Consider the following 10,952-nt stretch of genomic DNA (forward strand, 5'->3'; position numbering starts at 1 on the left):
TTGCATTAGAAAAAATAAATCAAGAAATATATCCAACCAAGGAGGTAAAGGACCTGTACTCAGAAATCTATAAAATATTTATAACAGAAATTGAAGGTAATGCAAACAGATGAAAGAATATACTGTGTTCGTAGATGAGGAAACATATATTGTTTAAATGGCAGAATAAGCCAAGAAAATACACTTATTAAATTCAGTTCCCCCAAAAATACCAAGGGCATTTTCAGACACCTACAAAAAATAATTCTAAAATTTACATGTAAAGACAAAAGAATTGAAATCACTAAAAAAAAAAAAAAGAAAAAAGAAAGAAAAGAAAACAAACAAAATAAAAACACAAACAACTTTGACAAAGAACAAAGAGGATGTATTACAGTCCGTGATTTTAAGCTATAATACAAAGCTACAGTAATAAAAATAATATGGCAGTGGCACAAAAGAAACAGAATAATGGAACACAAATAATGCCTGAAAATGAAATTAGACAGTTATGGTCATTTAGCCCATTACAAAAAATGAATATACAGTGGGGGAAAGGTAACCAACAGGCACATGAAACCGATCAACATCACTAACCATCAGAAAAATGGAAGTCCAAAACACAATGAGATTTTATGTCACTTCTGTCAGAATGACTATTATCAAAAAGATAACAAACATAATTGTTGGTGAGGATGTAAGGAAAACAACCCGGATGCACCGCTGGAGTGAATGGAAAAATGTGCTGCCACTGTGGAAACAACATGGAGATTTATCTAAATATAAATTTGAAATATAATTCTACAGTTCCATACCTCGATACTAATTCCAAGAAAATAAAAACGCTAATTAGAAAAGATAAATGCAACCCTATATTCACTGCAGCAATATTCACAAAAGACAGGATATAGAAGCAAATTAATTGCTCATCAGTAGATGATGGAGAAAAAGATGTGTGTTTATAATGTATATATCTACCCATCTTAATTACAGATTTATCTATATTTATATATATATACACACACACAGAGGCTATATATATATGCAGTATATATATATATATGAAGTATATATATATATATGCAGTATTTATACACACACACACAGATAAAAATAAAATGGGTTATCATTCAGCTGCAAAAAGTATAAGATTTTGTCATTTGCAACAAATGGGTAGAAAAAGAGGGTAATATGCTAAGTGAAATATGTCAGAAAGAGAATGACAAATGCTGAATTATTTTACTCAAATTTGGAATTTTAAACAAATGATCATAGCAACACAGAAAAGGATTTATACATATAGAAAGAAACAGGATGTTCACAAGAAGGAGGGAAATGGGGTAAGGAAAAGAAAAAGTTGAGGAAAATTAAAAGGGAAAATTTTCCAGGTGCAAGTTAAATAAATCAGGGACAAGAAATTTACTCTATGGGGAATAGTCAATAACTATTAAATATATTTACATAGCAACATATCATAACTAAATATATTCTGGTGAACAGTTTGAAATGTATTAAAAATTGCAAACAGTATTTTATGTAGGGGAAACTAGCACAGTGTTATAGAAGAAAGTACAATTCAAAAACAAATAAAGATACTTATAGGAAATTAGATTTGTAATTAACAGAGGCAGGTTTTGGAAAAGGAGAATTTGATTAATGCACTCAAAAGCTACAAACTGTCAGCCATAAAATAAACGTATTCTAAGGATGCCCTGTAATAACATGAAAATTACAATTAATACTGATTTATGTTCTATATGTATGTTGTTAAGAGAGTAGACCATAAGATTACTCATCACAACCAAACGACAAATTGTATTACTTTAAAATTTTATCTAAATGAGAAAATGAATTCTCCCAAAAGTTGCTATGATATTTATTTCATGATAGTTGTAAATCAAATCACTATCCTGTGCACCTAAACTTACACAATGTTTTATGCCAATTATATGTAAATAAAAGGGGAAGGAAAAATGAAAAGTCAATGGTCATTTTTTCCCATATCATTTCTCATGATTGTTTTAGCAGCAAGTAAACTTGACTCATGATATACTTATCCTAGGTAAAGATACTCATAAATAAGTGATTCTAATAAATTGTACATAAAGATATTTATAAAATTAGTGTCTTACCATGCCTTAAACTTTCTTCATGTTAACAGCTCACTGCTTCTGTAGGCATCAAAATTTCATTCTGTGTAATCATCTGAGATTAGTGAATGGATACAAATTTAAAACTGGCTGCTCTTGCTGTGAGTGATAAAATTCACTGTCTCTGACCGATGGTCTCATCTCCCCAACAGCATCTGTAAGAATTGAACATGCTAGGTTGCTAAAAATCTCAGCATGGTAAAATCTCAGAACTCCTACAATTCTTAACTGTTTTCCAATGGGAATGCAATAATGACAAAGACTTAATTTTGGATAAGAATGTGGAGTTTTCTCATGGTTGCATAAGGGAATGTGACGATAATCCATGAGATCCACAGCAAACACTCTTGTTCAAGTCCTGGGCAAAGATGTGTAAAGATTCTGCAATATTAGGACAGAGGACTGCTTTCAAAATGATGAGGGCGCTCACTCTATTCCAGGTAGTCCAAGGGAAGAAAAGTTATTGCAATTTCTGTGTGAATGGGAATAATTCAGTGTTTCAGAATCTATAAATTAGTCAAAGTGTATTCAAAGCCAAAATAAGTTGTGTCAACAATGAGAATTAAAAGAAAAAACTTATTCATAAGCTTAAATTAAAAAGGTGATACAGTCCTGTGCTGGGCTCTCGGTACTAAATAATGTATATGCCTCAGTCCCATTCAAGGGTTCAGTGGCTTGGCCCTAGCATCAGCTCAGAATTCAATGAACAGGTAACAATTAGTATACTGGGAGAAATATAATCTATCCCTCCCTGATTGGAAGAAAATCTGGTGTTTCAATGAAACTCTTAATTCACAGAGATTCTGCCAGATGCAGAGGAATATTTCACTGATGACTCAACTAAGACAGACTTAGTTACTGCTTAACAATCCATCCTCACACACAGACACAGTGGTACAGAGATTTGTTGTATTTAGTGGGAAGAATTCAGTGGGCAGAGCTCAGAGAATAGTTTTCAAAGCACCAGCCAACTTTTGTACTTTTGCCAATAGTCTAGATTTTCCCAGGTAGAAAACTACAGATGGACAAACAATATTCTTCTTTAGGATTTCTAATTTTGAAAGTAAACTGTAGCTTTTGACTTATCAGTATAGAACCTTGTTAAGATGATCACGGTAAGACCCACTGTCTGATAAGGAGCTGGAAACTAGCTGCTGAACCAGCCCATCTGAACCCCAGAATGCTAATGTACGCAACAACATAGCCACCATCAGAGTTCAGCTGACAAACTAAAAAGCTTGATGTTTTTGTTGTAGGAAGAACCACTGGTGTTCAGACACAGTTCTCCAGCTGTAAGTGGTCTCTATTCTTCTCTTGGTAAAGGTCATATTGGTGGCATGTTGCTAGAGTTCACCCTGGCCAATTTGCCCATTCTCCAGATTATCAAAAGCTTTCTTCACAATAGGTGACACATTTTCAGTACTAAATTCTGCCATTACTGTCTTATCAGCTGACACTACCTGAATCATTGTGAGCAGAAGCCGTAGGCTCCCTGACTTTTCCTACAATTTTTCCAGCATTTCAGGGCATTTCACATTCTTAAAATGCTTCATATTTTATTTTAAATTAATGGGAAATAGTCAAAGACTTTCATGAATATTTTATATTTCCTAATATCTGTATAAATTTGGTATTCTTGCAGTTGGACAAATTTTTAATTCTATCACCCTCACCTCCATCTAGTCCACACATTTTAGATTGCAATTTGGTTACTGAATGCAACCACCACAGCCAAGGGTCAAGTACATTTTAGATACATCCTCTGTTAAGGTTAGAAGGGGCAAAAGTTATGTGGGGTGTATAAACCTATATTAAATGTTTGCAATGGCACTGACTTTTCTGGAAAAATCTCTGAATTTAAGAAGTAAAATAATTGGAAGGCAGTATAGTTATTGGTATGGGGAAGGATATCAGCTATTTTGGGATGGGTGGGTGATGAAGAGACAGGAAAATGTCCAGCAAATGGGAATGGAATACTTTAGACCTCTGGAGGCATGAATTAAGAAAATAATAACTTGTCTCCTGTACCTACCTCCAATTACTGTTTTGAGGGATTAGTCCTTGGGCTATGAAAAGAGCTAGTTTTTGGTGAAGAGTAAAGACCATAACAAAATAGTTGGAAAACCATGAGAGTTTTCTTGTTTCAAGAAAGTGGATTTTGCTAAAGTCAACATGTATTTTTCATTCAGTAAATACTAAAATGCATCCTGTGGCATGTGCTGAGCTTACTGTGCTGGTATCCAAGTTAGACAAGGAAAGGGGGATAGACAGAAAACATCTGGAGGAGGTGGTTTCTGTGCTGAGACAGGGATAGTCTAACAAGGTAAAAGGAGGACACCCAAAATCCAAGGATGAGCTGGATTAAAAGTATTGAGTTTGGAACTAACATTGTTGACAATCATTTGCCTGGATATATATCCAGATACAGTGAAACATAAAGATATGCCATGGTAATCAGTTGCCAGATTCATAAAGAAATGACTAAACAAATTTGAGTTTGTGTGCTTAGAGTTGGAAAGGCATTGAATGCCACCCTGAGGACGTAAACTTTACTTTGGCTGGAACATAAAGCAACATAAATTATTGACTAGAAAATATAATGTAGAATCTTCAGGGCAGGAAATGAAAGCACCAATTGGAATGCTTTTAGAACAGCACGAAGAAGACCATAGATAAAATTACTTCTTAAATTCTACCACATGATGAATGTGCCATCTTTGACTATATCATGTGATCTTTTTGATTCCAGGGATGACATAATAGAGACCATGATCCCTGGGCCGGTTCCTGCATGTATCTCCTGTTCCAATCTATCCTAACTTAACACTTTTCATACTTTCCAGTATGAACCAGAATCCACTTAGTAATTTTCCCTCTCTCCATGTTTTAGTCTTTTTCCAATTTCTCCCATATTTTCTTCTTCCTTACAAGGAATTATTTAAATTTACTCCCATATTTTTCCATAAAAAGATCATATCAATCAGATATCTCTTTCTATCGTTAAATGGCAACTTAGTCTCCTGTTTAACTATATGCTATATTTAAAAAAATAAGGAAAATACAGGTACACACCTATGATTATTGTTAAAATAAGAAAATTGCAGATATTTGATGACATTTGCCAACATCAATTTTAACTACTGTTATCCTGCATAATCTGGTAGTCCTCTGGTTGATCAGTTGTAATTAGTTTGACGTTCATAAACTGAAAATGTCTGATGAGTTGGCCTTGAAAGAGAGGTAACTGATTTATCAGCTATCACTGGCACTGAAATGCGTGGGTTGATCCCTGGTTGAAGTTTAGGAAAATGAAGTTCATTGGCAGATATTTTGTGATATCTTTATGGAAAAGTAGAAGGCTCCAACATCAGTCTAAAATAATTGCTCTGTATGGGAGAGAAGATGCTGTACTGAGAAATACAAGTTGTAGTTGTAATGGAGTTCACAATACGGCCATTTGTTTCATTGTAGCTGATTTGAGAGTGCCCGTGGACAGGGGTGAACTGAATGAAAATAGCTCGTTGATCCACTGCAATTTGTTCTGGTGGTCTCACTGACATTGATGATGGAGGAGGAAAATCACCTCTGATCGGGGTTGTTGTATCACCAATTATGTGGCTAGTAGAGGGCTTTCTTATTAGAGGCATATTTAAATTTGCAGAAGGTAAAAATGCACTTTCTCCACTAGTGTCAGCCACAAAATCAGAATTATGTTTATCGACATTACCCCTGATTTAAAGTATTTCTTGTTGAAATCTTCAGCCAATGAAGACAACAGACAAGAATTTTTAATCTCAACTCTTCTTTTTATTCTCACTAAAAGCTGGGGACAGCCTCGTTTAACATTTGGATTATGATACAAATGCAGCTACAACCAATGGAGAAACATTTTAGTAAAATTTTAAACCAAAATACAAGACTACAATAAGGCTAACTTATAAAACCTCAGATTCCACGTTTACAATGCAAAGATAATATCATCAAAATATGAACATTGCTGACGATATTTTGAAGTTCCTTATTTGGAAACTATGCATTTAAATAGTATACTCATCAAATTTAAGAAGTCAGCCATTGCAGTAACAGTGAATGCCACTTTTTATAAGCAGCCTTAATACCTTTATTTAGATTTCTGGAATTATTCATAGTTGCAAACAAAGTTTCTCATAATATTGACTACTTAAGGCACTATCCTCATTTTTTAGAAAAAATAAAGGATTTTAGCCTTAGTAGTTTTATACAATTTTCAAAATTTAGCTTTACTTTTATATTATCATTGATTGATATACAAAATAAAATTTTATATATAAGTTACCATGTGGTAACTAAAATTTCTGAATACCTTTCTTAAAACAGAGACTTCTTTTTCTACTGCCAGAAAGTCAGCTAAACAAGCAGAACCTTGAAAATTCTACCGCACCTTCTTAAACCCATATAGGTTTAGCTGTCTAAGTAAACTTTTCATACTTCCAGTTTCAAATATTCTGAAAGGGGCCTTTCTTTCCAAAACTTCCTTCTTAAAGACATCTTCATCAATCACTATGAAATATCCATTATCATCCCACCAGATGGATTTAAACTGGTCACTCCCAGCTATTTTCCAGAGTTTTCTTGGAAATGTCAGATAACGAAAATCATTATCTTCATCTGGTTCAGAGACACAATGTGTGTATCATGGTGTTTTTATCAAGGATTCTTCAGACAAAGTCTGAAAAGCATTTTCTTCAATCATAGAACTCAAGTCCAAGTCCCCAGAAAATGTTTGATCACACAATAGAGATCTACCGGATTTTGCTGAACCAGTTGGTCCATCTTTACAAGACACAACTTGAATTTCTGAAGAATCATGTGCCATCTCAATTAAATTTATCAACAGCTACTTTTCAAATCTGCATGATTTTGAGCACTGCAGCATCAAATGCTGCTTTAGCAGGCCTGCACAGATAAACTGCTAGACCTTCACAATGAAACTCAACTTGAGTAGCTGTGACATTACAAAACAACTGGCCTCTCAGCAACTCAAGTGTAACATTCAGCCAGTGTTTACTTGTCATTCATCCAGTTAAAATGAAACATATAGGATGCTTATATTTAAAGTGTGATTTGCAAATATTATCCCAACAAAATCTTTCTAAATAATTTAATTTTGGGGTCTATGAAATAAAACCAATCTCCTTCCTTTTGTACAGAAATTTTTACCAGATTTAAGAACAGAGTATAAGTAATGCACAAAATATATAAAATAATATTAAAGTTTTAGAATTTAAAGTGAAATTTGTGTAAATCCAGTACAGATAATGTATATCTATTTCAATATCATTTGTAATTAAAGTGAAACATAATTTGATTTGGAAATGGAAATAAGTATTTTTCTGTGTACTTTATAATAAGTAGCTCTATATTCATAACATGAGCAGAATAAATATCAGTTTATTTGTTTTGTATAAAAAATAAATGGTAAATAAGTATGAAATAAAATTAGATAAAAATAATGAATCAAATTTAAGAAATCCCAAGGGGCAGAAGTTTTGTTTTAAATTTCAATTAAGTTCTATAAGTAAAACAAATGTAAGTTAATATTCTACTCTAAAATTACAAAAGAGAAAATCTTATAGTATATTTACAAATGTATACTTTTGCCATTCTTTCAGTCAGAGGTTTTTCAGTCCTTAGAAGGAACAAATTTTCTTTTCATCTTTATAATCCAAACCCTTGAGCCTTCTGTTAAGTGTTCCAAAATGATGTTGATATATACACTTATGCAAAAGATCCTGGGTTAAATAAGCAGTGCCTCCATTAAGGGGCAAACAAAGAAACAATCAAAAAAGAAAGAAATAACACTATATGTGTGTTCGGGTGGAAAATACCATGTAATGCATTTTAGGAAGCAATTTGTATCTCAGTCCTGAAACAGATAACATTGGTAGTAAAATCCGGCATTTTAAGGCAAGGGTTTTGTTCACTAATTGTAAATAATAGTTACGTTGTGTATCAGTAAACCGTAGAAAATCCAGTTCTGCCAAAAGTTATATTCTTTATTTAGAAATATATTCCATTAAACATGAGCCAATTTCAAACTGAGGGATAAAATTTTTAAATAGATAATTGTAAACTCAAGCTACAATGTAAATTTTTCTTTCAGTATGTGTACATTCCATTCTAAATAAACATAAGCAACCTGAATACATTGCATATTATAAGTATTATAAACTATACTTAAGTTGGATTTAGTCCTTATTCATAAATATTACTTATCATATGCAAATCAATATATGTGATACAATCCCTTAAAAAGCAGAGAATTCAAAAAAGCATTCTCAAAAAATGTAGGAAAATTTTTCACAGATCTGATCTTTACTTTTTTATAAAAATAGTCTTAAGAAATTCACTTTAAATAGAATGTAACTAAACATAATATAAGCCATATATGAAAAACCCATGACTAACGTCACGTTCAATGTTAACTTACAGGAAGGTTTTCCTCTGGTCCAGTAATAGAAAAGCTAGCTCATTCTCACAGGTACTAAATTACACTACTTGAAGCCCTAGCCAGAACAACTAGTCAAGAAAAAATATAAAAGGCATCCAACTTGTAAAAAAGCAGTAAAATTTTTACAGATGACATAATTATGCATAGATAGAAAACTCCATATACTCCTCCAGTGACTGTTGCAAATAATGAACAAACTTAGTAAACATACAGAATACAAAATCAATATGCAAATATCCGTTGCATTTTTATATAGTAACAACAAGTTATCAGAAAGAGAAATTAGGAAAACAATTGTCTGCATATTTATACCAAAAGGGATAAACTAGGAATACATTTGATAAGTGAAATAAAAGATCTAAACATTGATCTATAAATTACAGGTGCAAGAAATATAAGTAACCAAAATAAATAGAAAGATATTCTCTGCTTATGGATTGTATACAATATGAGGAACTATTCTAATGTATCTTTCACATGTTCAATCTCCCCTGCACTAATTATTGAGGAGAATGTCTATTCTTCATTTTATTCTCTTGCTTCCTTTTTCATGGTTTAATTGATCATAGGTGTGAGGGATTATATGTGGTTGCTCTATTCTCTTCTATTAATTGGTGTCTGTTTTTGAGCCAGTATCATGTTGTTTAAATTACTAAAGCTTTTTTGGACTGTTTAACATCAGAGAACTTTACACTATTAGATTTAATACACTTTTTCAAGATCATTTTAGCAACTCATAATCTATGTGGTTACATATAAATTTTGAAATTACCTGTTCTATTAAATGGAAAAATCTCATGGGTACTTTGACATGAATCACACTAAATGTAGATTGCTTTGGGTAGTGTGGTTGTTTCAACCACATTGTTTCACATCATTAACATAAGAGATCTTTTCATTTCTTTGGATCACTTTTAATTTCCTTCATCAATGTTTTCAATTTTTTAATGTATATGATTTCTCCTTATTTGTTAACCTCATTTCTGTATATTCTATTCATATATATATAATTATATATATTATATTTGTAAACACGTTTCATACACAAATACAACAGGCATAAGGCAGTGGCAAGACATATTCAAAATCCTGAATGAAAGAAACCTGTAATCTAAAATAATTTATCAAGCAAGGCTATTCTTTAGAATAGAAGGAGAGATAAATAACTTCCAGAAAAGCAAATACTAAAAGAATTAAGCAACAGAAACAGAAACAATGAAAAATCTACTATGAAACAAAAAGCAGGATGCTATAGAAAGGAGAAAGGCATAATTAGAAATGCAATTGCCACAATGTCTTAAAATAGAATAAAAGGATGTTGTAAAACAGGCCATCAAAATTTTTATGGGTCAGGGATTGATACAGGACAATACAGTGAATTTTCTTCTTGATTCTGTCCTCTATAGGAGGGGTTAGAATTTCTATTCCTATCAGTTAAAATAAAAAGATATAATAATGTGTCAATATACATACAAAACAGGGTAACCATAAGTCAAACTCTTACAATGAAGTAGAAAACCAAAAAGAAACCAAGATAATAACAGAAAACTTATCAAGCCACAAAAAGAAAATGAAATGAACAAAAAGGAAATACCAAATCAACTGGAAAATGAAGTTCAAAATGGAAATAAACACCAGTCTATCAAAAATTATCACAACTGTTAATGGACTTAGTGCTTGAATCAAAAGATATATAGTGTCAGATGGTACAATATAACAAAACCCTACATTATGAAGCATAGAAGAGACTCACTTTAGTAAGAGGAACACACATTAATTGAAAGTCAGAAGGTGGAAAATTATATCACATGCAAATTGACATGACAAGAGAGCAGGACTAGCAGTACTGACTTCACACAAAATAGACTTTACAACAAAGGCCATAGAGAAAGATAGACAAGGACATAATATAATGAATAAAGGAGCAATAAAAAATGAGGGTATTAAACTCATATATACACTCAATATAGGAGCACCTAAATACATAAAGCAAATACTAATAGATAAAAAGGGAGATATCGCTCAGAACACAATCACAGTAGGAGAATATAACTCCCCATTATCATCACTAGACTGGTCTTTCAGACAGAAAACTAATAAGGGAACAAAAATACAAAAAGATATGATAAAATAATTGGTGTTGGTTGATATTTTCAAAACAGTACTCCTCCTCAAACAGAATATACATTCTTTCGCAGTTCACATGGAATATTTTCTAGGAAAGATTATGTACTCAGGCACAGAAGAAGCCTCAACAAATTTAAGAAAATAAAAATTATTTCAAGCATCTTTTCTGAGTATAATACCATGAAACTAGAAATCCTTCAGAGAAA

At 32.2% G+C, this 10,952-nt stretch overlaps 1 pseudogene; it reads right to left on the minus strand.

The window, feature by feature from the left end:
• Positions 1-6,429: 6,429 nt before the first annotated feature.
• On the minus strand, positions 6,430-6,984 carry LOC140693669 (heat shock transcription factor, Y-linked pseudogene; annotated as a pseudogene).
• Positions 6,985-10,952: the final 3,968 nt, after the last annotated feature.

This window comes from Vicugna pacos, unplaced genomic scaffold (assembly GCF_048564905.1).
Source record: "Vicugna pacos unplaced genomic scaffold, VicPac4 scaffold_20, whole genome shotgun sequence".
NCBI lineage: Eukaryota > Metazoa > Chordata > Mammalia > Artiodactyla > Camelidae > Vicugna > Vicugna pacos.